This window comes from Pristiophorus japonicus, unplaced genomic scaffold (genome assembly GCF_044704955.1).
Source record: "Pristiophorus japonicus isolate sPriJap1 unplaced genomic scaffold, sPriJap1.hap1 HAP1_SCAFFOLD_458, whole genome shotgun sequence".
NCBI lineage: Eukaryota > Metazoa > Chordata > Chondrichthyes > Pristiophoridae > Pristiophorus > Pristiophorus japonicus.
In genome coordinates this window covers 234010-261824 of record NW_027254361.1, presented here as the reverse complement: position 1 = coordinate 261824, position 27815 = coordinate 234010, and the positions used below count along the sequence as shown (strand labels likewise).

The following is a 27815-nucleotide window of genomic DNA, read 5'->3' as shown; positions in this document are numbered from 1 at the left end:
GGTTTAATTTCACACTTCTCTCTTTTACTCTACCTTTATCATGATTCTCTTTCTGTCTTAATTGTGACTCTTCTACGGACTGTGCCAAATTTGGCTTTAACAACGAGAATCTGGTTCGTGGCTGTCATTTGAGAAACAACTCTGCTGGTGTTCTACCAGTAGTTGTATGAGGAGTATTTCGATATGTAATCTTACGTTCCAACACAGCCTGGTTCTGGACTGCATTGTCTGGAACTTCGATTATATTATTTTGCAGTGAAATACATTTCTAGCCGATCCACATACGCTTTAAAATGTTCCCGGTCTTGTCTATATTCTCCCAAATATCCGATTACACCTGCCATTTTAATCTCTAGCTGTTCTCACCATGTGCTGTATTTTACCTCGGATTTTGTAGCTTTTTTCCAAAGACAGAAACTTCCAATGTCTCTCTGTCAGCTGGCTGAATCCTTCACCAACAAAATTTTAGCTTTAAATCATCCGAAAAATCCAATCTCAGTCGTCAACTGTGATATTTTCACAGAGCACAGCACACACAGCTTCTTTACATGGAGGCAGCTCTCTCGGAAGACTCCGGAAACTGCCTGGTTCTGTTTAATGATTAACTATGCACTTGCAGTACATAATACATGCAGATCCACAGTGTGGAGCTACAAACATTACAAGCTAACAGACATTACATGACCCATGACGAGAACCGGCACCCCTGTGTACCTGTGTCCCCGAGAATACAATGCACACAAGAGACATAGAAACATAGAAACATAGAAAATAGGTGCAGGAGTAGGCCACTCGGCCCTTCTAGCCTGCACCGCCATTCAATGAGTTCATGGCTGAACATTCAACTTCAGTACCCCATTCCTGCTTTCTCGCCATACCCCTTGATCCCCCTAGTAGTAAGGACCTCATCTAACTCCTTTTTGAATATATTTAGTGAATTGGCCTCAACAACTTTCTGTGGTAGAGAATTCCACAGGTTCACCACTCTCTGGGTGAAGAAGTTCCTCCGCATCTCGGTCCTAAATGGCTTGCCCCTTATCCTTAGACTGTGACCTCTGGTTCTGGACTTCCCCAACATTGGGAACATTCTTCCTGCATCTAACCAGTCTAACCCCGTCAGAATTTTAAATGTTTCTATGAGGTCCCCTCTCATTCTTCTGAACTCCAGTGAATACAAGCCCAGTTGATCCAGTCTTTCTTGATAGGTCAGTCCCGCCATCCCGGGAATCAGTCTGGTGAACCTTCGCTGCACTCCCTCAATAGCAAGAATGTCCTTCCTCAGGTTAGAAGACCAAAACTGTACACAATACTCCAGGTGTGGCCTCACCAATGCCCTGTACAACTGTAGCAACACCTCCCTGCCCCTGTACTCAAATCCCCTCGCTATGAAGGCCAACATGCCATTTGCTTTCTTTACCGCCTGCTGCACCTGCATGCCAACCTTCAATGACTGATGTACCATGACACCCAGGTCTCGTTGCACCTCCCCTTTTCCATGCATTAAGATGGAGGTGGAGGACGTGACAGGGACCTATCTGCTAGATACTGGAACTTCAAGCACCATTGTATACACAGATAACCCAGCCGCCTCACCTCTATCTAATGGGGTCCAGTACAGTCGAGAAGGTTTCACAGGGAACGAACAGGCTGGGTTGTTCTCCATCCCACTATCATTGGGAACAGTGAACCGTTCTAGGGACAGGGATCCTCAGCCACCAGCCTCTGACTGTGGAAAGCCCACAGGGGACGTTGCAGACTCACAGATTGCACCGATAGGGGCGGTGAACTGTATTACTGGAGGAGCTATCCCCCCAATCATTTGGGACTCGGACACACCCCCAGTAGCCAGAGCCTTAAGAAGGACTCCCCGCACACCACGGCGTTACGGAATTGGAGCTGAGGGTGGATTTACTCTGGAGCATCCACGATGCTGAGAATGACGTGAGTATCACGTGTAGTGAGTTGGTCTTACCGCAGGGAAAGGGTCCACAGCCAGATAGGGAATGGAAGACCAGCAGGAAGAGTAGAGCAAGGAAGGTAGTGCAGGGGTCCCCTGCGGTCATCCCCCTGCAAAACAGATACACCGCTTTGGGTACTGTTGAGGGGAATGACTCATCAGGGGAGGGCAGCAGCAGCCAAGTTCATGGCACCGTGGCTGGCTCTGCTGCACAGGAGGACAAGAAAAAGAGTGGGAGAGCGATAGTGATAGGGGATTCAATTGTGAGGGGAATAGATAGGCGTTTCTGCGGCCGCAACCGAGACTCCAGGATGGTATGTTGCCTCCCTGGTGCAAGGGTCAAGGATGTCTCGGAGCGGGTGCAGGACATTCTGAAATGGGAGGGAGAACAGCCAGTTGTCGTGGTGCACATTGGTACCAACGACATAGGCAAAAAAAGGGATGAGGTCCTACGAAACGAATTTAAGGAGCTAGGAGCTAAATTAAAAAGTAGGACCTCAAAAGTAGTAATCTCGGGATTGCTACCAGTGCCACGTGATAGTCAGAGTAGGAATCGCAGGATAGCGCAGATGAATACGTGGCTTGAGCAGTGGTGCAGCAGGGAGGGATTCAAATTCCTGGGGCATTGGGACCGGTTCTGGGGGAGGTGGGACCAGTACAAACCGGACGGTCTGCACCTGGGCAGGACTGGAACCAATGTCCTAGGGGGAGTGTTTGCTAGTGCTGTTGGGGAGGATTTAAACTAATATGGCAGGGGGATGGGAACCAATGCAGGGAGACAGAGGGAAACAAAAAGGAGCCAAAAGCAAAAGACAGAAAGGAGATGAGGAAAAGTGTAGGGCAGAGAAACCCAAGGCAAAGAACAAAAAGGGCCACTGTACAGCAAAATTCTAAAAGGACAAAGGGTGTTAATAAAACAAGCCTGAAGGCTTTGTGTCTTAATGCAAGGAGTATCCGCAATAAGGTGGATGAATTAATTGTGCAAATAGATGTTAACAAATATGATGTGATTGGGATTACGGAGACGTGGCTCCAGGATGATCAGGGCTGGGAACTCAACATTCAGGGGTATTCAACATTCAGGAAGGATAGAATAAAAGGAAAAGGAGGTGGGGTAGCATTGCTGGTTAAAGAGGAGATTAATGCAATAGTTAGGAAAGACATTAGCTTGGATGATGTGGAATCTATATGGGTAGAGCTGCAGAACACCAAAGGGCAAAAAACGTTAGTAGGAGTTGTGTACAGACCTCCAAACAGTAATAGGGATGTTGGGGAGGGCATCAAACAGGAAATTAGGGGTGCATGCAATAAAGGTGTAGCAGTTATAATGGGTGACTTTAATATGCACATAGATTGGGCTAGCCAAACTGGAAGCAATACGGTGGAGGAGGATTTCCTGGAGTGCATAAGGGATGGTTTTCTAGACCAATATGTTGAGGAACCAACTAGGGGGGAGGCCATCTTAGACTGGGTGTTGTGTAATGAGAGAGGATTAATTAGCAATCTCATTGTGCGAGGCCCCTTGGGGAAGAGTGACCATAATATGGTGGAATTCTGCATTAGGATGGAGAATGAAACAGTAATTTCAGAGACCATGGTCCAGAACTTAAAGAAGGGTAACTTTGAAGGTATGAGGCGTGAATTGGCTAGGATAGATTGGCGAATTATACTTAGGGGGTTGACTGTGGATGGGCAATGGCAGACATTTAGAGACCGCATGGATGAAGTACAACAATTGTACATTCCTGTCTGGCGTAAAAATAAAAAGGGGAAGGTGGCTCAACCGTGGCTATCTAGGGAAATCAGGGATAGTATTAAAGCCAAGGAAGTGGCATACAAATTGGCCAGAAATAGCAGCGAGCCTGGGGACTGGGAGAAATTTAGAACTCAGCAGAGGAGGACAAAGGGTTTGATTAGGACAGGGAAAATGGAGTACGAGAAGAAGCTTGCAGGGAACATTAAGGCGGATTGCAAAAGTTTCTATAGGTATGTAAAGAGAAAAAGGTTGGTGAAGACAAACGTAGGTCCCCTGCAGTCAGAATCAGGGGAAGTCATAACGGGGAACAAAGAAATGGCGGATCAATTGAACAAGTACTTTGGTTCGGTATTCACTAAGGAGGATACAAACAACCTTCCGGATATAAAAGGGGTCAGAGGGTCTAGTAAGGAAGAGGAACTGAGGGAAATCTTTATTAGTCGGGAAATTGTGTTGGGGAAATTGATGGGATTGAAGGCAGATAAATCCCCAGGGCCTGATGGCCTGCATCCTAGAGTACTTAAGGAGGTGGCCTTGGAAATAGCGGATGCATTGACAGTCATTTTCCAACATTCCATTGACTCTGGATCAGTTCCTATGGAGTGGAGGGTAGCCAATGTAACCCCACTTTTTAAAAAAGGAGGGAGAGAGAAAACAGGGAATTATAGACCGGTCAGCCTGACCTCAGTAGTGGGTAAAATGATGGAATCAATTATTAAGGATGTCATAGCAGTGCATCTGGAAAATGTTGACATGATAGGTCCAAGTCAGCATGGATTTGTGAAAGGGAAATCATGCTTGACAAATCTTCTGGAATTTTTTGAGGATGTTTCCAGTAAAGTGGACAAAGGAGAACCAGTTGATGTGGTATATTTGGACTTTCAGAAGGCTTTCGACAAGGTCCCACACAAGAGATTAATGTGCAAAGTTAAAGCACATGGGATTGGGGGTAGTGTGCTGACGTGGATTGAGAACTGGTTGTCAGACAGGAAGCAAAGAGTAGGAGTAAACGGGTACTTTTCAGAATGGCAGGCAGTGACTAGTGGAGTGCCGCAAGGTTCTGTGCTGGGGCCCCAGCTGTTTACATTGTACATTAATGATTTAGACGAGGGGATTAAATGCAGTATCTCCAAATTTGCGGATGATACTAAGTTGGGTGGCAGTGTGAGCTGCGAGGAGGATGCTATTAGGCTGCAGAGTGACTTGGATAGGTTAGGTGAGTGGGCAAATGCATGGCAGATGAAGTATAATGTGGATAAATGTGAGGTTATCCACTTTGGTGGTAAAAACAGAGAGAGAGACTTTTATCTGAATGGTGACAGATTAGGAAAAGGGAAGGTGCAACGAGACCTGGGTGTCATGGTACATCAGTCATTGAAGGTTGGCATGCAGGTACAGCAGGCGGTTAAGAAAGCAAATGGCATGTTGGCCTTCATAGCGAGGGGATTTGAATACAGGGGCAGGGAGGTGTTGCTACAGTTGTACAGGGCCTTGGTGAGGCCACACCTGGAGTATTGTGTACAGTTTTGGTCTCCTAACTTGAGGAAGGACATTCTTGCTATTGAGGGAGTGCAGCAAAGGTTCACCAGACTGATTCCCGGGATGGCGGGACTGACCTATCAAGAAAGATTGGATCAATTGGGCTTGTATTCACTGGAGTTCAGAAGAATGAGAGGGGACCTCATAGAAACGTTTAAAATTCTGACGGGTTTAGACAGGTTAGATGCAGAAAGAATGTTCCCAATGTTGGGGAAGTCCAGAACCAGGGGTCACAGTCTGAGGATAAGGGGTAAGCCATTTAGGACCGAGATGAGGAGAAACTTCTTCACCCAGAGAGTGGTGAACCTGTGGAATTCTCTACCACAGAAAGTAGTTGAGGCCAATTCACTAAATATATTCAAAAGGGAGTTAGATGAAGTCCTTACTACTCGGGGGATCAAGGGTTATGGCGAGAAAGCAGGAAGGGGGTACTGAAGTTTCATGTTCAGCCATGAACTCATTGAATGGCGGTGCAGGCTAGAAGGGCTGAATGGCCTGCTCCTGCACCTATTTTCTATGTTTCTATGTTTCTATACCGTGATCACCAGTGCCCCAGTTTCAGTGGTTCAGCCCCGGGAGGTTTGCCATCCGTAAAAGAATATCCAAAATCAGGGATCAGTCTACGGACAGGGACTCCCCAGCCAGCAGCCTTCAGCGGTGAGGGATTGACGGGAGAGGTAGTGGTGGACCAGCCACCAACTGAGAGTCCGCAGCCTGCAGCCTCAGGCTGCACAGAACACACAGGGAAGGACATGGACCCAGCAGTTACACAGAAGGGGGTAGTGTACTGTAGTACCGGAGGGGCCATTCCCCCGATCATCTGGGACTCAGGGAAACCCCCAGTTCTCGGGGTCCTGTGGTATAGACCACCTTACATCCAGCCATGCAAGCTGCCCAGAGGCCGCAAAAGGAAGGAGCAGAACAGGATTTAGCCTGGCCACCCGGAGACGGGTGGCGAATGTACGTAGTGTTACTGTACGATTTTAAGGGTGTTTTAAATATTTTTGGGAGTTAAGTTTAGATTTTAGAAATTTTAAAATTTTAAAGTTCAAGTTGGATTGTAGAACTGGATCACCTTTGCCAAGCCAGAGAACTGTTTTTCTCAAGGACAGGGCTATCTATTTTGTCCCTACACAGAAAGAACCGAATGAGGAGAGGGGCCTTGCTCCTGCTTGCCCTAATGGGGGCGAGTATGGGTCACAGAGGTGACATCGAGGAATACCAGGGGGTACACTATACAGTAGCTTCATTTATCTTAAACCTTACAGAAGTACACTTACCTGCATGGTGCCCGAAGGAAACGGAGCAGCTATACCAGGCCCTACTCAGAGAAATGTTCAAGAAATTTTACGAGTTCGATTTTGGCAACGTAGACAAAGCAGATTTATACACCCTACAGGCTGGGAACACGATGGGCACAGGGAGACAAGAGGGAGGTAATGTGGGTCAATCCCAAGAGTGTTATAACTGTGGAATTTTGGGACACTGGAGCTGGAATTGTAGGCTCCCGAAAGGAGGGAAGCCAGTGTGGAAATGTATTTTTATCTAAGCTGATACCATACGGTATTTGTGTGCCTTTTGATTAAAATGGAGTCCTGGCCCTTCCAGAACTTTCTGCATTTTAGCAGCCAGCTTATTATGAACAGCCAAACCTGCTGTTAGATGGCTGATGGTTATCAGACAGCTAGGAGACAAGTCATGCTGAGACAAGTAACCCCCCATGGTGCTCTCCTATTGTCTACACTACAGGAGTTCCATGTCACCCCACCCTTATCTTCTAGCCATTATCTCTTTCCTTTACCTCATCCATTTGAAGCAAACAGGTAAACTGACCAGGAAATTGGATAATCCTGATACAATACAAGACAGGTGATAGCCCATTACCTATGACTCATGGAGTAATGGCCGTTTGGCTTTCCGATAACCCTGACAAAAGGAAATATCTCGACACCATGTCAGGACCAGGATATAGTAATTAACTCTTTATCTGTATTCACTGACTGTGAGACAGAGCAATACACAGGGAGAGGCCAGAACTTGGGTTTTACTGTATAAATATCTTGTGAAGCTGTACCATTGCGGAGGTGTTCATTTGGCCCTTGACTGAGTGAAACCTACCCCTTGCGAGCAAGTAAATTAAAAGGGAAACTTCCATCGGAGCTGTAAGTGTCGGAGTCATTCTTTTCTGAGGTCGAGATTTCGACACCAGGTTACGAGGGTGCTGAGGCAAAACAGAGCCACAGGAAGGCAGCCGACGACCCGGTACAAATGTTAGTGGCCACATTACAGCAGCTTATGGGCTCAGGTGGAGAAATACTGGACTAAAAATCTCTGATGTTTCAGTGTGAATAATTATTAAAAGCATGTGGATGGTCTGTAACTTGTCTTTAAGTGTGTGTGTGTCTATAGTTTTTTTTCAACTGGCACTGGTTAGTTTGAAATTGGTTTGAATTAATTTGGAATTGAGATTAATTAACCTGGGAAAACCAAACTTTCATTATGGCCATGGTGGAATCACATATATTTGGTATTTTAAAATAATAATTTTCTGACCAATTGAAGAATGTAACCAGTGGAGAAAAGGCTGTGTGCTGCTATTAGACATGAAAGAGAGAACCATTGTAATGTGTAAGCTATTGGTATGTGTGGTACCATGCATTAGTCGGTGAGTTTGTCGAAAAAAAAGGTAACCCTCTGCACAAGCAGAAAGCAACACCTTGTCAAGAGTGTATTATTATTCTGAGCATTTGTAAAATGTTGAAGTTATATTTTAAGTTATATTTTGAGTGGATGTTTTCCCTCAGTAACAGTAAGGGGAAAATAGCTGGATGAATTAACCCATTGGGCGGGCAGAAAAGCCACAATGGATGTTCTTTAGTTTCTTTCAAATAGGCAATTACCGGAGAGGTATAATTCATTTATAGGGAAATGACCTCAAGGTGCAGCTGAACTTGAACCTGGATGGGACATTGCTGTGTGAACTCCAGTAATTAGATCACAAAGGCTGGACATTTGACTTAGCTAAATTGATTTAAAGATGAAAAAATTGAATAACTGGAGAAGGACCTGTGAGGGGGCAGCCCCAACAGAGCGAAAGATTTTTCTTTTCTTTTTGTCTTAATGGGAACGAATCGAGCCAAAGATACGAGATTGTGTTGGGAATAGTGGTGGAAGGAGAAACAAGGGATCCATGTCTGACTTGTCTGTGTGGGTTCGAGGCCCAATGTCTTGTCTGCATGGGTTTGAGGCCCAGAATACATTGTTTGTCGGTGTGGGTTTGAGGCCCAATGTCTGTGATCCCAAATCCCCCGAACACCATCAACGCCACAGAGCTCATCTCATACACCAGGAAGCCCCCGCCCAGGGCCCTGATGGTACAGACGACTGTAGATAGGTGTCCCACCACCACCAGGGGTCCAGGGAACGAGTTAGTGTTAATCCCTACTGACAAAGTGATGTTAAAAGTGATGTTTCAGGAATTTTATGAACTGGACTATGGAAATGTAGATAAAGAACAGTTTTATGGTCTGAATGTTGGGAATAGTGTGGGGTCCGGGAGGCAGAGAAGAGAAACCTGGAACGATGTAGCCCCAGTGTTCAGTACAGGAACGGGTATTGTTAATAGCATGGATAATGTGCAACTCCAGATACAGATCACTGGGTTAAAAAACCAACTGCATAAGATTTTAGGGGAAGAGAATACAGTAGTGGGTTCAGAGCTTCATGAGTTCATTTAAAGGAGGTAATTGCAGAGCTGGAGAGGCACACTAATAACTGTTAATAATTTGATACAGGAGGACAGGAGCACCTCAGAGCAGGCCGCATGGAATGAGGTGTGCTTGCTGTATGGAGCATGGTTGCTGGACGAGGGCCGCAGCAACCTGGAGGACCTGAGGCAAGGTTGCGTCCCTTCATGGATAAGCAACAAGCATCTCGCTGCGTTGCACCCATATAGCAATTTATTGAGCCCGTGCCAGCTTCGTTTAGCCTCTGAAGCCTACCCTGTCCCTGTAGATTGCGGGTGGTCCAACCATACAATGATGGGAATTGTAGTAAGGATGCCGGTAATGGGCAGGTCACCCCAGCCAGCACCGGTATACAGGGTTGAGAATATCGGGGTCATTCGCAGAGGAGTGCATGTTTTAAAGCGGTCCCACCGTATGTCATAAAGTGGGAGCATGCTATGACAGGCATTGATCTCTCCGGATGCCAGAGCCGGGGTGCACAAGTAATACTGTGTCCCCAGCACTTGAATGGTTTTGCTCGATCAGAATGTAAGTTTGCTTCTGCAGGCGCGGAACCTATCAATTGCGCCATGGAAGTGATGGCACAAGACCATGTTCCTCCACAGGTAGCATTCATAGGGGGTGGGACATATTGTGTCACCGCAAGTGCGCCCAGCATGGACAGCACACTGGTGTCCGGTAAGTGACAGCAATTTCTGTTTTAAACCCGAGGCAGAAGTTCAAGTGGCCCAGGAACGGATTGTCCCCATTCCTGAACCCTCCACTGTTCATCTCACTGTTAGTGACAACATAACAAACCTGCAAGACTATGTTTCACATTTTGGTTACAAAATTCCCCCTCTCCCCGAACATCTTACCGCTCTACTCAAAGCTGTAGAAATATCGCAGAAACATTTCTATACTCTATAACAAAAAACAATTGAGATAGGGGGCGAGATTTCGGAGATCACAGTTCCACCCTGGTGGGATATTTTCAGAAATATAGAGGTCCCAGCCGGGATCAGAATAGCTCGCGATTACTCTTTATCTATGGTGTACTACCTGCAGGGTGAGAGGCAGAGGTCATCGGTCCCGCCACCAGAGGGTGCTGGACGAGCCCTCGCAACTTGAGGGTTGCATCAGGGAGGGAAACACAAAATATGAGAGGACACTGCAGGAAAATCACAGTCACCCGGTGGGGTCGGGTTCAGATTCCACCTGCTGTAAAACGCAGAGGTCAAGTGTTAAAAAGTTTGTACTAGGTGTGTTTTACTGTGTACTTTTGTGAAACTGGAGTCATGGAGGGGTGTTGGACACCCTCTATGCTGTAATGTAACTTATGACTGAATTGCCCTGTAAACAGTAATACATACGTCTGGGTTTAGCTAGGTAAACCACAGGGTAAAGTTGGCTCTCGGGAATCAGGAATTTTGATCATTGAGGATGATACTCTGTGGCGAAGAGTGTCAAATGGGGAACTGTAAGATTCCAAAATTCGTGGAAACCCCTTCCTCAGTGTTTGGACTCATTAGAAAGGAAATTCGATTTGGGACTATCAAACAGAAAGTTTGGGATCCTAAAATGCTTATGGAAGAAATCTATGAGTTTTTAACCAAGTTTGGGATTTTTAAAAGGTGAATGTTGGCTCTGCAAGAAAAGGGGTGGGGTCAATCTCTAAAAGGCCAGTTTGGACATTGGAGCTAATGAACTGTTTATCCTCAAAATCTGCCCCTAGCAAACATTAGCATTTAAACAGACGACTACGGAAGAAACATTATTCACCCCACCCAGAGGACCCAAATATCACATACATATTCCAACACCTTTTCAACAGACATATAAATATCTGGCTCAGGCCACACTTCTGGAAGCAAAAAAAGCAGTGCTATCACAATGGACAAGAGCTCATCAACTCAAAAAAATCTATCAACGCCAGATTAAAACTTAATCAAGTTTCAGTTAGCTGGGCAGCAAAACTTAAACAAAAGAAACGTTAGATTTGGCGCGAAGATTAAACAGTCTCTCCGAGTATAATTCAGGGCCTATCGTACCAAGAGAGCTATCTCTATGCTGACCATCACAGAAAGAACTTTTCTGACCAAGCACTTTGGAACAACAAGATTGAGAGCACACGGCAAGAAAATGCAGGAAGAAACATCGGAGAAAATAACTCGCCCCAACTGGCTTCAATACGCAGCAGGGGTCTTCTGCCACGTCCAGGGTATGACAAGGCAAACCGGCTATAACCAAAGAACCCCGAAACCGCGAAACAGCCCTAACTGTCAAAGGAAGGATTGGTGAGCATTATCCCTGTTGCCCTAGAGTCTAACTTAGCTAGAGAGTAAGTGGGAGGTGGGAGGTATTTCTGTCGTGTTTATTACCGAAACAAAGTATTCCCCATTGTTTAGAACCTTTTGTAAGATTTTACAGTTTTACTGGAGTATATTTGTGTTCTTTGCTTTCTTGAATAAAATCCATACCTTCTTTGTACAAAACAGTTATCTGCTGCACTTTATCACACCCTGATTAATAAATCCAGGCTTGAGAACCAGGGAGTGGGAGCGACACGTAATCGCTCTGGGTCAGGGGAGGCAAACTGACCCCGCACACCACCCCTACAGTACTGGGGGAGTCTGTACCAATTGTGTGTGTCCCACCACAGCTGGCGGAGGATTCCTTCCACATGTTTCATTCCCATCCAACAGAGGTCACTATTCAGCCGAGGTTACGTCTCAAAACGTGTGTAATGTGTTTGGTGGCCCAGTATAAAAGCTGAAATTACAAAACGCGTCAACGATGTTTAGTTTGTTTACAACATAACCTTTCTCTGCTCACTAATCGCACTTTTCTCCAGTCTGCCCCACCCTCTAAGGGGCCGTGGACACACCTTCAAATCGATTTGATTGGACCCCTGCAACGGTCCAATGCAGGGCATCAATACTGCCTGGTGATTATCAATAAATTCACCAAGTGGATTGGGACCTTCCCATGTAAAACTGACGGGGCAATTACTGCAGGGCGCTTGGTGCTGAGTGAGGTGATCAGCAGGTGGGGATTGTCCATACAGGTAGATAGTGACCAACTACATACTTCACCGCACAAGATTTCACACAATTGCAAAAATCGATTCTCCTCCAATATTTCTGAGCATCAACCATTGGGGAACAGAGATGAATCTTTGACTTGCCAGAACACATTCACATATCGTAACACATTGATATACTTCACAATACATATTCCTTGAATAGATTCATATATTTCTGAGAGCAGATTCATATACATCCCATTACACATTCAAATATATCCCATAACATATTCATATAATTCCCACAACATATTTATATACATCGCAGAACATATTCATGTACGTCGCAGAATGTATTTATATACCGAGAACACATTCATATATTTCCCATAACACATCAATACACATCCCAGTATACATTCCTAAAACAGATTCCAATACCCACCCTGAACACATCACACTCCCCCACAATACAAAGACCCCCGGGTCAGGGATTGGACGACCCCAGTACCGGACCCATGCCCGGGGTCAGGTTTCGGATCGGACCACTCAGGGTCAAACTCCGCCAGAGTAATGGATCGGATCTACCTGGTCCTGCCACCTGGTCTGGAGTGCTCCCCACCCGACTGGAAGCCAAGCCTGTCAATCAGGCAAACCTCCGGGGGGGAACCTGTCAGGGCCAATAGACACCGCTGTGAGTTAAATCTCCACAGCATGCTGCGAAACCCAGACTTCAGGTTACCTGTCCGAAACTCTGCTTCCCCCGCCTACATAACCGTCCCAGTAAATATCCAGGCCAATGTATTCCCTGAAAACCATTCATGTACCCAGAGCATATTAAAATACTACAACTCATTCATATACCATAATACATACATATACTGCCCAATATACATTCCGAGAACAGATTCATATACTTCCCTGGATACACCAATGTATTTAGTTAAGAGTCAGCTGTGGCTCAATTGGTAGTACCCTCACCTCTGAGTCGGAAGGTTGTGGGTTCAAGTCTCACTCCAGAAACTTGAGCACAAAAATCTAGGCTGACACTCCAGTATGGTGCTGAGGGAGTGCTGCACTGTCGGAGGTGCCGTCTTTCAGATGAAACCTTAAACCGAGGCTCCCTGAGGTGGACCTAAAAGGTCCCATTGCACTATTTCAAAGGGACTGAAGGCAGATAAGTCCCCTGGACCTGATGGCTTGCATCCTAGGGTCTTAAGAGAAGTAGTGGCAGGGATTGTGGATGCATTGGTTGTAACTTACCAAAATTCCCTGGATTCTGGGGAAATTGGAAAATTGCAAATGTAACGTCCCTATTTAAAAAAGGAGGCAGACAAAAAGCAGGAAACTATAGACCAATTAGCCAAACATCTGTGATTGGGAAAATGTTGGAGTCCATTATTAAAGAAGCAGTAGCAGGACATTTGGAAAAGCAAAATTCGGTCAGGCAGAATCAGCAGGGATTTATGAAGGGGAAGTCATGTTTGACAAATTTGCTGGAATACTTTGTGGATGTAACGAGCAGGGTGGATAAAGGGGAACCAGTGGATGTAGTCTATTTGGACTTCCAGAAGGTATTTGACAAGATGTCACATAAAAGGTTATTGCACAAGATAAAAGTTCACGGGGTTGGTGGTAATATATTAGCATGGTTAGAGGATTGGCTAACTAACAGAGTCGGGATAAATGGTTCATTCTCGGGTTGGCAATCAGTAACTCGTGGGGTGCCGCAGGGATCAGTGCTGGGACCCCAACTATTTACAATCAATATTAACGGCTAGGAAGAAGGGACTGAGTGTAATGTAGCCAAATTTTCTGACGACACAAAGATGGGAGGAAAAGCAACGTGTGAGGAGGACACAAAAAATCTGCAAAAAGACATAGATAGGCTAAGTGAATGGGCAAAAGTTTGGCAGATGGAGTATAATATTGGAAAGTGTGAAAGATCATGCAGTTTGGCAGCAAAAAAATCAAAGAGCAAGTTATTATTTAAATGGAGAAAAATTGCAAAGTGCTGCAGTACAGCAGGACTTGGGGGTACTTGTGCATGAAACACAAAAGGATAGTATGCAGGTACAGCAAGTGACCAGGAAGGCCAATGGGATATTGTTCTTTATTGCAAAGGGGATGGAGTATAAAAGCAGGGAAGTTGTCCTACAGTTAATCAGGGTATTGGTGAGGCCACACCTGGAATACCGCGTGCAGTTTTGGTTTCCATATTTACGAAAGGATATACTTGCTTTGGAGACAGTTCAGAGAAGGTTCACTCGGTTGATTTCAGAAATGAGGGTGTTGACTTATGAGGAAAGTTGAGTAGGTTGGGCCTCTACTCATTGGAATTCAGAAGAATGAGAGGTGATCTTATCGAAACGTATAAGATTCTGAGGGGGCTTGACAAGTTGGATGTAGAGAGGATGTTTCCGCTGATTGTAGGAGACTATAACTAAAGGGCATAATCTTAGAATAAGGGGCCGCCCATTTAAAGCTGAGATGAAGAGAAATTTCTTCTCTCAGAGGGTTGTAAATCTGTGGAATTTGCTTCCTCAGAGAGCTGTGGAAGCTGGGACATTGAATAAAATTATGACAGAAATAGATAGTTTCTTAAATGATAAGGGGATAAGGGGTTATGGGGAGTGGGCGGGGAAGTGGACCTGAGTCCATGATCAGATCAGCCATGAACGTATTGAATGGCAGAGCAGGTGCGAGGGGCTATATGGCCTACTCCTACTCCTATTTCCTATGTTCTTATGTTCTTGTGTAAGATTAGGGGAGTTATCCCCGGTGTCCTGGCCAATATTTATTCCTCAATCAACATCACGAAAACAGATTATCTGATCATTATCACAAATTGCATTTGGAGGCTTCATAGAAACATTGAAAATAGGTGCAGGAGTAGGCCATTCGGTCCTTCGAGCCTGCACCACCATTCAATATGATCATGGCTGATTATTTTTACAACCTTAGGACCCCATTCCTGCTTTCTCTCCATACGCCTTGATCCCTTTAGCAGTCAGGGCCACATCTAACTCCCTTTTGAATATATCCCGCGGTTCTGACCTGAAATTTTTTTATGAATCTACCTGGTGGTTGCGGAGGTTTGGAAACTTCTGGTCCTGGCCCTCTACACTAAGACCTTCGTAGACGCACATGTATCTCAGGATCGTAAGGGTTTTGTACGATTCAATGATATCGCGTGGGCCGGAACAACCGATCAGAGTAGGGGCATCTCCCATCCATACTGATGGTATCTATGGAATCACCATAAGTATGAATGGGAATATCCCCAAAACACAGAAAACTTGGAAGAGCGTATTGCCAAAGTGAAGCAAAAACTGGGATGGTGGAAGCTGGTGAAAGAACCTGGTCATCAGGAGTGAGGTGCTCTCGAGGTTGCTGTACGTGGCACAGCTCTGGCCCATCCCTCGCTCCTGTGCCACGGCAGTCACCCGGGCCGTCTTCCACTTTGTCTAGAGGTCCAAAATGGACCGTGTCCGCAGAGACACATTGTACAAATCTCTGGACAGTGGAGGAAACGATGTTCCGAACGTGACCCTCATCCTGATGGCGACCTTTGTGTGCGGCTGCATCAAGCTGTGCACAGACCCCCGGTACGCAAACACCAAGTGTCACTATGTGCTGAGGTTCTACCTGTTCCCATTGTTGCGAAGGATGGGCCTGTCCACGCTGCCGCGAAATGCCCCCACCAGTTGGACCATGCCTGTCCACCTGTCCTTTGTGGAAAAGTTTATAACAAAAAACCCCTTTGACCACAAGGCCATAAAGCAGTGGTCAGCACGTAACGTCCTGGATGCTCTACGAAAGAAGGAGAGTGTGGACCCTGTCGGGTGGTTCCCCGAGCAGACTGTCGAACTCGTTTGGCAGAACGTCTCATCGCCAGAGCTGTCACACAAGCACCAATACATAGCTTGTTTGGCCTTTTGGCTAAGATCAAGTGTAGTACCGTTTCTGACCAGCCACCATGACCTCATGGTGGTTCCTCCCTGGTCGGGAAGGTATATGCTTGCATTTTTGGAAACAGAAGGTGGGTGGGGAGGGTTGACCCATCCACCTCCACGGAGGTGTGTGGGGGACCTGACCCATCCACCTCCATGGCACGAACCTGGTATTGCAGTACTTCCAGGAACGGTGCAGTGGCTCTAGGCCTTTTGGCTAAGAGCATTGGCGCAGAGTGATCCTTGGCATGTGCAAGGTGACCTCTGGCGTTTGTGATTTGACAAAGAATTGGAACGATTGGCTACGAATTTAAAAAAAAAAAAAAACATAGCTTGTTTGGTGGTGAGGAGGGCCTTACCCATCAGAGCATTCATTCACAGCAGACATCTCAGCAGAACGGCACGGTGCCCCCGAGTCGGCTGCGGGGCAGACGAGACTGTCACCCATCTCCTTCAGGATTGCGCCTTCGCAAGGCAGGTTTGGAAAGAGATGCAGTGGTTGCTGTCGAGGTTCATCCCAAGCAGCTCCGTAACACAGGACTCTGTGCTCTACGGACTGTTCCCAGGGACACACACCGAGACAGACATCACCTGCTGCTGGAGGGCCATCAACTCGGTCAAAGACGCTCTTTGGTCTTGCCGAAACTTGCTGGTCTTCCAGAGCAAGGAGATGTCCACGTCTGCGTGTTGCAGACTGGCGCAATCCAAGATCCAGGATTACATGCTGAGGGATGCACTTAAAATTGGTGCATTCGCCGCAAAGGCACGGTGGGGAAGGGCCACAGTTTAAAGCCCTTCTGCCACGGTAAACCCAGGGGCTGGAATCAGTACAAAACTCCCCTCGGCCTGTACTTATAACTTCTTTTTTGTGTACATGGAGCACCATGATCTGTAAACACCTATGTAGTGCCATGTACAATGCAAGGTCTGTTTCGTAATGCACGTTGAAAAGAAAAATGTAAATGTACGGTCACCCATTCCATGTACTGTATAGTGACACATGTAATGTATTTTGTTGAATGTACTACAATGTATCCCGTATTGTACCGAATTGTACTTGACTGAAAAGCAAGGAAATGTATCGAACGGAACTGCCGTCAGCAACTGCCAAATGTAATGTATGGGATTGCTGACCGCAGCTAAATGTACTGAACTGCTTTTGAATGTACTGTACAAATTTTTACATGAATAAAGTATATTTTGAAAATAAAAAAAATAATATATTTCAAATTAATAAAAATGGAATTTAATTAATTATTTAAAACAAAAATTTAACTCTTTGAAAAATAAATTTACATATTTTAAAGGGTCTAAAAATAAACTTACCTTAAATAAACAGGATTTTAAATGTTTAAATTATGTGTAAAAAATGTATTTTTTACATTTGTACTTTAATGTACTTTAAAATTTTTACATTGATAAAAGCAGGCCTTACGCTTGCTTTTTCCATTTGTAAGAATTTGAAGAACATTCGCTAGGCAGGATTTGGGCAAATCGCCCAACTCTCCAGCTGAGGAGGTCTTTTAGTTTCGCATGTGGCAATCTGTGAATAGAACTTTTGACAGATTGCAAGTGCCGGGTTTAGGTGCATACGCTTCACATGCGCAAACACGGAACTTGTGGGAACCTTCACAGGCGAGTATGCACCTCGTATGTGTTATATATGTAAGCTTGTATATACACTGTACAGCCACCAGGGGGCTCATCCCCTGGAGTCCCAAGGGATCCCATAATCCCTTGTGAGCACTGGTATTTAAGGAGGCCTCACAGGTTGGAGAGGCACTCTGGAGACCTGCAATAAAAGAGGAAGGTCATACTTTACTTTGAGCTCACAGTATTGAGTCTGACTTTTTCTTCATACATAACAACTGTCGACGAGATACAGACAGCGAACCCAATGATGCAGAGAACAATGGGCATCCTGGAGAAATTCTCAGAGGGAGATGATTGGGAATCCTTTGTGGAGCGACTCGACCAATACTTCGTAGCCAACGAGCTGGATGGAGAAGCGAATGCTGCCAAAAGAAGGGCGATTCTCCTCACCGACTGCGGGGTACCATCGCATGGCCTCATGAAAAATCTGCTTGCTCCAGCAAAACCCACAGAGAAATCATACGATGATGTGTGCACACTGGTCCGGGAGCATTTGAACCTGAAGGAAAGCGTTCTGGTGGCAAGGTATTGGTTCTACACCTACAAAAGGTCTGAAAGCCAGGAAGTGGAGAGTTATGTCCACACTCCCGGTGGTTCCACACCCCCGGTGGTTCTACACTCCCGGTGGTTCCACACCCCCGGTGGTTCCACACCCCCGGTGGGTCTACATTCCCGGTGGTTCTTCATTCCCGGTGGTTCTACACCCATGCTGGTTCTACCTTCCCGGTGGTTCCACACCCTCGGTGGTTCTACACCGAGGGAGCTAAGACGCCTTGCAGGACATTGCAAATTTGAAGGACATTTGGAGCACATGCTCAGAGACTTTTTCTTACTTGGCATTGGCCACGAAACAATACTTAGCAAACTTTTGACTGTAGAGACACCAACCTTGAGTGCCACCAATGACAATACAAAGCAATTTTTCTCAGCACACAATTGCTGCTACAAGTACTGTGAACAAAGTGACGTTGTTTTCAAATTGCAACGTACAGGGCAGGTCACACATGTCTGTAGCTGCATGTCCGCAGATGTCTCAGAGTCCACCATCAAATGTGATGAATGCAGGCCATTAACATCTTGTTGGCGCTGCGGGGGTGATCATAGTTTCCATTCATGCTGCTTCAAAGGGTACATTTGCAAGGGCTGTGGAACAATGGGACACCTCCAACGAGTGTGCAGGTGAGCTGCAAATCCTGTTAATCCGGCAAACCACCATGTTGCAGAGGAGGATAGATCCACGGCGGATCACGTTGAACCAGAGCCTCAGACCGAGGAGGCAGAGGTACATGGGGTGCACACATTCACACAAAGTGTCCCCCGCTAATGCTGAATGTTGAACTAAATGGACTCCCGGTGTCAATGGAGCTGGACACGGGCGCAAGCCAATCCATCATGAATAAAAAGACTTTTGAAAAACTGTGGTGCAGCAAGGCTTCAAGGTCAGTCTTAACACCAATTCGCACGAAACTAAGAACTTATTCAAAGGAACTGATTCCCGTAATTGGCAGTGCTACTGTAAAGGTCTCCTACGATGGAGCGGTGCATAAGCTACCACTCTGGGTGGTACCGGCCGATGGCCCCACGCTGCTCGGTAGGAGCTGGCTGGGAAAGTTACACTGGAGCTGGGATGACGTCCGAGCTCTATCATCGCTGACGATACTTCGTGTGCCCAGGTCTTAAACAAGTTCCCTTCGCTGTTCGAACCAAGTATCGGGAAATTCCAAGGAGCAAAAGTGCAGAGCCACCTAATTCCGGGGGCACGACCCATCCATCACAAGGTGAGAGCAGTACCGTACGTAATGAGAGAAAGGATAGAGATTGAGCTAGACTGGCTGCAATGAGAGGACATCATTTCACCGGTCGAAGTCAATGAGTGGGCCAGCCCGATCATCCCAGTCCTCAAGGGAGATGACATATTCAGAATCTGTGGTGATTACAAAGTAACTATCAAATGTTTCTCCTTGCAGGATCAATACCCACTACCAAAGCCCGACAACCTCTTTGCAATGTTGGCGGGAGGAAAGACATTCATGAAGCTGGATCTAACTTCAGCCTACATGAAGCAGGAGCTGGAGAAATCATTGAAGGGCCTCACCTGCATCAACATGCACAAAGGCCTCTTCATTTATTACAGATGCCCATTTGGAATTCGATCAGCTGCAGCGATATTCCAGAGAAACATGGAAAGCTTACTGAAGTCGGTCCCGCATACGGTGGTCTTCCAGGACGACATCTTGGTCACAGGTCGGGACACAGTCGAGCATCTGCAGAACCTGGCGGAGGTTCTGAGTCAACTCAACCGCGTGGGGCTCAGGCTAAAATGCTAGAAGTGCATTTTCCTGGCGCCTGAGGTGGAGTTCCTGGGGAGGAGGATCGCGGCAGACAGATCAGGCCAACCAATTCGAAGATGGAAGCAATCGAGAACGCACTGAGGCCACAGAACATGATGGAGCTGCAGTCATTTCTAGGACTCCTGAACTACTTTGGTAACTTCTTACCGGGTCTCAGCACACTATTAGAACCTCTGCATGCCTTACTGCATGAAGGGGATGAATGGGTATGGGGCAAAAGCCAAGAAAATGCCTTTGTAAAAGCGAGAAAATTGTGATGCTCAAACAAATTGCTTGTGTTGTATGATCCATGTAAGCGTTTGGTACTAGCATGTGATGCGTCGTCATTTGGCGTCGGGTGTGTATTGCAACAAGCTAATGATTTTGGGAAATTGCAACCGGTTGCTTATGCATCCAGGAGTCTGTCTAAGGCTGAGAGAGCCTACAGCATGACTGAAAAAGAAGTGTTAGCATGTGTCTTGGTAAAGAAAATACATCAATATCTGTTTGAGCTAAAATTCGAATTGGAAACTGACCATAAGCCACTTATATCACTGCTTTCTGAGAGTAAAGGGGTAAATACTAAAGCATCGGCCCATATCCAGAGATGGGCACTCATGTTGTCCGCATACAACTATGCCATCTGCCACAGGCCAGGCACAGAAAACTGCACCGATGCTCTCAGTAGGCTGCCATTGCTCACCATGGAGGTGAAATGGCGCAGCTGGCAAATTTAATCATGGTTATGGAAGCATTTGAGAGTGAGTAATCACCCGTCACAGCTGGACAGATTAAAATCTGGACAAGCCAGGACCCCTTACTGTCCCTAGTTAAAACCTGAGTGCTTCACGGGAGCTGGTCCAGTGTCCCAGTGGAAATGCAAGAAGAGATAATGCCGTTCCAGCGGCACAAAGATGAAATGTTTATACAAGCAGACTACCTTCTGTGGGGTAATCGAGTAGTGGTTCCCAAGAAGGGCAGAGATACCTTCATTCGTGACCTCCACAGTACCCACCCAGGCATCATAATGATGAAAGCGATAGACAGATTCCAAGTATGGTGGTCCGGTATTGATGCGGACTTAGAGTCCTGTGTGCACAGATGTAACACATGCTCGCAGCCAGGCAATGTACCCAGGGAGGCACCACTAAGTTTATGGTCTTGGCCCTCCAAACCATGGTCTAGGCTCCATGTCGACTATGCAGGCCCATTCTTGGGCAAAATATTCCTTGTGGTTGTAGATGCGTACTCCAAATGGATTGAATGTGAGATAATATCGGCAAGCACGTCCGCTGCCACCACTGAAAGCCTGCGGGCCATGTTTGCCACGCATGGTCTGCCCGATGTCCTTGTGAGCGACAACGGGCCATGTCTTACCAGTGCTGAGTTGAAAGAATTCATGATCCGCAACAGGATCAAACATGTTACATTTGCCCCGTTTAAACCAGCATCCAATGATCAGGCAGAGAGAGCAGTGCAAACCATCAAGCAGGGCTTGAAGAGGGTAACAGAAGGCTCACTGCAGACTCGCCTGTCCCGAGTCCTGCTTAGCTACCACACGAGACCCCACTCGCTCACTGGGATCCCACCTGCTGAACTGCTCATGAAAAGAGCAGTTAAGGCAAGGCTCTCGTTAGTTCACCCCGATCTACATGAACAGGTAGAGAGCAGGCGGCTTCAAAAAAGTCAATAACATGATAGCACAAATGTGTCACGCGAGATTGAAATCAATGATCCTGTATTTGCATTGAATTATGGACAAGGTCCCAAGTGGCTTCCCGATACTATTGTGGCCAAAGGGGGGAGCAGGGTGTTTCGGGTCAAACTTTCAAATGTTCTCATTGACCGGAAACACTTGCACCAAAACAAACTCAGATTTACGGAGGTTAAATAGAGAGGTTCAAAATCGTGAAGGGTTTTGATAAAGAAAGTAAGGAGCAATTGTTTCCACTTGTAGAAGTGTCGAGAACCAAAGGACACAAACTTAAGGAAATTGGCAAAAGAGTCAGAGGTGAGATGAAAATGTTTTTTATGCAGCGAGTTTTTATGATCTGGAATGCACAGCAATGATGGTGGAAGCAGATTCAATTGTAACTTTCAAAAAGTATTGGTTAAATAACTGAAGGGGAGAAAATTGCCAGACTAAGTGGAAATTGCAGCGCAGTGGGAGAGCTCTGTCAAACAACTTGCTGGAGAGAGGGAAGAAGGCAGAGAATAAGCTCATTTAAAGGCAGCCTGCACTCAAAGAGAAGAGTCCTCATTCCTGAACTGGATGTGGCAGAAGCAAGTGGGAGGAAGAGAAGAGCAGCTAATTCCGGGGTAGGAATTGGTTATGGCCCTTGTTCGGGGAATGACAGGTGGGTGAAGATGTCACTGGTAGGGCAGAGGTAGAAGACCACTTGTATCTTTCTTACTCCTCCCCACAGCAGCACCTAATTAAGGTGATCTAAAGCAATAACACAGGTAGAGATGGTATATCGGCACTTACCATGACGATCCTCTGTAGTTTCAGTAGGTGCCTGATCATGTTGTACCTTTGTTTGCGCTCCCAAACCTTTACACAGGCAAGCTGCAGATGATCCAGAATAAGCTGCAGCAGCCACTGGCCCCGGAATGGCCGTGTCCCCAACAGGTTCGGCTGCATGGCTGCTCAGGATCACCAAGTCTCCTCCCCCATGAGGGGTCAGCTGTCTATTCCAAGAGGGGCCACAACTCAGGACCTGAGATTCCGGGTGGTTATGGGACACTTCCTCCTGTGAGAGAGAAGAGAAGAAGACATGAGTTCTGCAGCGAAGGCTGGACTGGTATTCTGATTGAGCCATGTGCCCCACAGTATTTATATCGGCTGCTTTTCCCCACATAACACCATTGTGGGAGCACCATCAACACAAGGACAGCAGCAATTCAAGAAGAGGGCCCACCACCACCTTCTGAGGGCTACTGGGGATAAGCAATAAATACAGCTTTGCCAGTGATTCTAAAATCTCAACAATTGTTTGAAAAGGTTCTCCTCACTCCCACCTCATCAGCAGCATCTCTTCTTTTCCATCACTCAGACAGGGGGCTTGGGAGAAGCAACAGCCCATCAGTTGCCCACACACCATCTCTATAATAGACTCAGATTTGAAGCACAGCAAGTTACAGAGCTTCTTGGACAAAGCAGGACGGTGCGATTAGGTTTGGATTGCTCGAGCAAGGACACAGCACAAACACAAGTAGTTGAGGGAGTCGTTGAGGTGAATAACATCGATACATTCAAGGGGAAGCGAGACAGGCCCAAGGTTAAAGGAATAGAAGGATATGTTGCTGGGGTTAGATGAATTGGTGTGGGAGGAGGCTCATGTGGACCATAAACACCTGTTGGGCTGAATGGCCTGTTTCTGTGCTGTACGTGTTATGCAATTCCAGGGAAGCAGGAATGGTGCATTTCATTGCAGTGGGTTTGGGTGCTTCTTTCCACTCCCCCCAACACCCCCCACCCCCCACCCCCCCCCGGGCCACATCCTGCCATTAGTTTGTGCTGAATCTGGGGGTTTCCCCAGGCGGCCCGGATATCCCGCCAGAGAGCTGTATTTACATACGCTGCATTAAGCTGGTTAGGTGCTTTTTTGGGCCCCACCGAGGAAATCATTTAATTCTGGGCCCACCAATGAGGGACCAGTATTCAGAAAGACATTGATGGACCAAGTTCTTCAGCCACACCAGGCTGTTACACTCCTCATAGACCAGTAAGGAGCTGTTCCCATATTCCACCTGGTGCCCCTGTTACACCACCACTGGGTCACTGCATCGGCCGCCCGTTTTACCTGTCTGAGATCCGATAACTCAGCACAGACTGCAGATTACACCAGGGGGTGAAACCCGTCCTGGGCGGAAGCTTGATTTTCTTTTCTATTGAATTCAATGGAACCGGGCGGAATGTAAAACGTTAGCGGCCGATCTGCTATCGCCCGATTTGCTCTGCCGCCCAAGAAAAGTTTAATCCATTGGGTCCTTCCTGATCTGTATGGTTCAGTTCCACAACACAGGACAACTTACCCACTGAGACAACCGCCGATTATCAGAGACCCATATTTAAACAAGGGGAGATATTTTTTATTCATTCATGGGTTGAGGGCATTGCTGGCAAGGCCAGCATTTATTGTCCATCCCTAATTTCCCTTGAGAATGTGTGGCTTGTGATTGTGGGAACAGGAACAGATCAGGAGATGGCTGATTTCTGCCACGAAGTTTACTGCCTTGAGCCTTTAGGGTCCATTTCATTCAAAGTAAGTATATTCAGGAGCCCACTGTTTGCTGCCTTGTTTGTGCCAGCTCATTTTACTTTTGTAACTAAGAGACAGAAAGACATTTTATCAGTGCTTGTTTTTGTGGAAACATTTGAGTCAAGTTTTATGGAGCGGGAAAAACCTGCTTTAAGAAATTATATTAAATTCTACGTTTTGTTCCAAAAAATATCTTTCATTTAATTGATCAATTCATTCCTGCTTGTCTATTCCTGGAGAGGCTTGATACAGTCCCATCATTAAATTATCTCAGGAATAACTTGCACAATTAGTCTCAAGAAATGGATGTTTTATTGCCTGTGAAATACTGTCCCTTTGCTTGCAAGGTTTCCTGGCATAATACAATGGGAATCTTCACACCTTACACCAAACCATATTCCCATTTGATTTCCAGATTTCCATTTGTATACCTAATACAAAATTTGGGAACCAATCATTTAAGCCCTTTTGGATCTGATTATTTATAAACCTCCATACATACTACATGTATTTGCCTTTGCGATCAATTGTTCCTTGTAGTCTTTGTTGTTCTGATATAACATCCTCTGCCTGCCTATTTATTCCTTTAAACAGTCCCTTTAATTACTTGTGCATGGTTTATCATGTTCCCACATTCTCTTTATGTCAATTCACCTGATTTTCTTCCCGAATTGCTCTTCGTAAAATCGTTCCCATTTCTCTTAGCACTGGATGGTGAAATTCTGCAATCATATGGTTGCCTCAATCAGAAAGCAAAGGTACAAAAGAAAATTTAACAAGAGTAGGAAAATTTGTGACACATCAGAACTTTTAAACAGTTCCTCCAATTGCCATCAAACTCCGGGGTATTTAAGATCTGTGTCTCACTGACTACTTTCTCCAACATAGATTCAACTGTTCGATTTATTCTTTCCACCAAGCCTGACACATGCGGGTATTATGGGATGTGCAAAACCTATTCTATCCCGAACATTGTGTACATTTCTTTCATGACCAAGCCCACAAGTCACGCTCCATTATCACTGTCGATCACCTCGAACTCCCCACCTCGAAATAACTTGTTTCACAAGAACTTTTTCAGAAATGGGCGTTGTGGTATCATTTCGAGCTGTTACTTAAAAACCTAATACAGCCTGTCTTTGCATTCAGCAATCCGATGTGGCAAATAGAAGTAAGGGGTTAATTACTTGTTCACTGTGAAAAACCCCTGAGGGTGGGGAGGAGTCAACCAGCACCACGGCCGTTTCAGACCTGCTGTTTAAGTCAAGAAAAAGCTCCTTTATACCATCTTTAAATAAACTCATGGTGCATTTTAACAGTGGTATAATACAAACTTCAGTCAAAATAAAATTCTGACCAGCATCTTTGATTTAAAATTTCCACATTTCATTAAAGCACAGGAGTTTTCCTTAAATCTCCTATTACTGGGGACACCATCTGAAATGTGTGACATTAATTTCAGTTTAACAACCATATTCAAGCTTTCAACGTAACACTCCCGGTTCCTTAATCACACTCAATCATTCAATTCTTATTTACTCTCATCCACCTTAAAAAATATCTGAATTCCCTGTAATGGTTATGAACTGACAGATCGTACACCCAAGGAACATCAATATAGTTTAAATAATTCGCTGTCTGTCGTGGCCCTCCCAGAAAACCAGTAATTTGATAATTTGATCAGACACTCAGCCTGTCAATTTAAAATCCCATGTGGGAAAGACTATTTGTCAGGCTTGTAGTGGCTCCTGTTTAAAAGTATTCTCCTCCTCCATTGCTGGAAGGACGGGGTGTAGTGAATGGAAAGGGGCTCCTGGGGAACCAGCCCACAGTTCCAGTCTCTTTCTACAACCTCTGCGACTTCCTCTCTTCCTTCTGGTCTTTTATCCTGTAACACGCTTTGGGTTTACTGAAATGTGTCTTTGATTTCTGCAACTTCCCTTTAGCATTTCTCATTCAATCCTTCATAATCTACTTTATTCTCATTATCGGCTCCTTGTGTCAGTCACTGTGTTGAGTAGGGAGCGATAGTTCGTAGCCTCCTCTGCCAACCCTTCCCTGTCTACCTTGTCTCCATTGCTACCCGCTTGGGTCATCGCACACATTGTGTCTCTTTCCTCTCAGCTGTTCTTGGAGCCATTGTATCCCTTTCTGATATTCGACACCGGACACTGTCGGGCTTGAAAACCTCACTTTTGAAAATCAGTAATAACTTTCAAAAGAAGCTTCTATATAAAGCTCCCAGTGTAAGGCCAAAGAAACCAAATTCTGTGATTAACCTTTTTGAACGTTCTGTATTAATGCACATGTAAAACACAAACGCTGTCAATACTGACTCTCTGTAATCTGTAAGAACTTCTGGAGACTTCGGCTTAAAATGTTTAATGTTGATCTGTGCTAACGATGAGAAACCCGTGAAGAGACACACCAACACTTGGACTGTAAGAAACCTTGTGTGTAGGAATGTAAAAACGCACAAACTATAATCAGCACAAACATTAAGAGAAACCCCAACACAATAGAAGCAATACTGTCAGTAAGAAACCTTTGTAGAAATGTAGACACTGATAGTGACTACTTAAAGTGCAAGAAATATAATCAATGAGACACAGTAAGGTCTGTGATAGTGCTGGACTATAGACAATAGTGACCAGTTTCTGAAGTGCTTATGTATGCTCAAGGAAGATATACATCATCGATCGATCAAAAGAGTGAAGGTTGGTGTGGCAGGTAGCCATGGAAACAACACATGAGAAAAAGCAGGGTCAAATCTCACAGATGAAGGGAGCAAGGAGACAGCAGTAGTCAGAGAAGGGTGACCTGGTCAGTCATCAGAAGTTGTGCTCCACGAACCTGACAGACCACCGGGTCGATTGTGAGTGTGCAGGGAAACTAAGGCAGAGACTCAGTAAAGATGAGTGGGAACACGGCTGCAGTCAAGGAAGGGTGACCTGGTCAGTCATCAGAAGACGCGCATCACGAATCGTCAGCGAACCACTGGGACGATTGTGAGCACGCAGGGAACTGAGGAACTGGTAACTATAACATAGCTTAGCATCTCACGGGACAGACTGATAGATGTAATGTTGATAACAGGTTGATCAGACTCAGTAAAGATGGTCACACAAAGTGTGAACTATACTTATTGGTGTCTTGTCATTATTTTCCAGAGTCGAACTCTGAGAAGTGTTAACTAATCGTTCTTCCCATGGTCCTGGAACAGTGAATCTCTCCCTTTATCCCCCAGGCCATTGCTGCCTGCACCTTTACAGTGGGCCACAAATCATTATAATGTTACTTTAACTGAGAACATCTGATCCAAGTTTCTCCATTTATGTCTTCAATTTCTATATCGGCTTTGTTCAACTACTTCTGACCGGTGAAACACTACATCACTTTCCAGTTGATTCTCCAATCACACAGTAAAATTTCCTAGTTTTATTCTATCTATGGCCAAACCAGACCGTTTGTAACCTTGGTGTCCTATTTGACCATGAGATGATATTCTGACCCCAAGTTCACTCATCACAATGATTGCCTACTTACATCTCCATAACATCACCTGTCTCCATCCCTGCTTCACCTTAGCTGCTGCAGACACCCTCATCCATG

The 27815-nt window shown here is 45.7% G+C and overlaps 1 pseudogene; it reads left to right on the top strand.

The window, feature by feature from the left end:
* The first annotated feature begins 15923 nt into the window (after positions 1-15923).
* LOC139252349 (U2 spliceosomal RNA) lies at positions 15924-16159 on the top strand (annotated as a pseudogene).
* The last annotated feature ends 11656 nt before the right edge of the window (positions 16160-27815 follow it).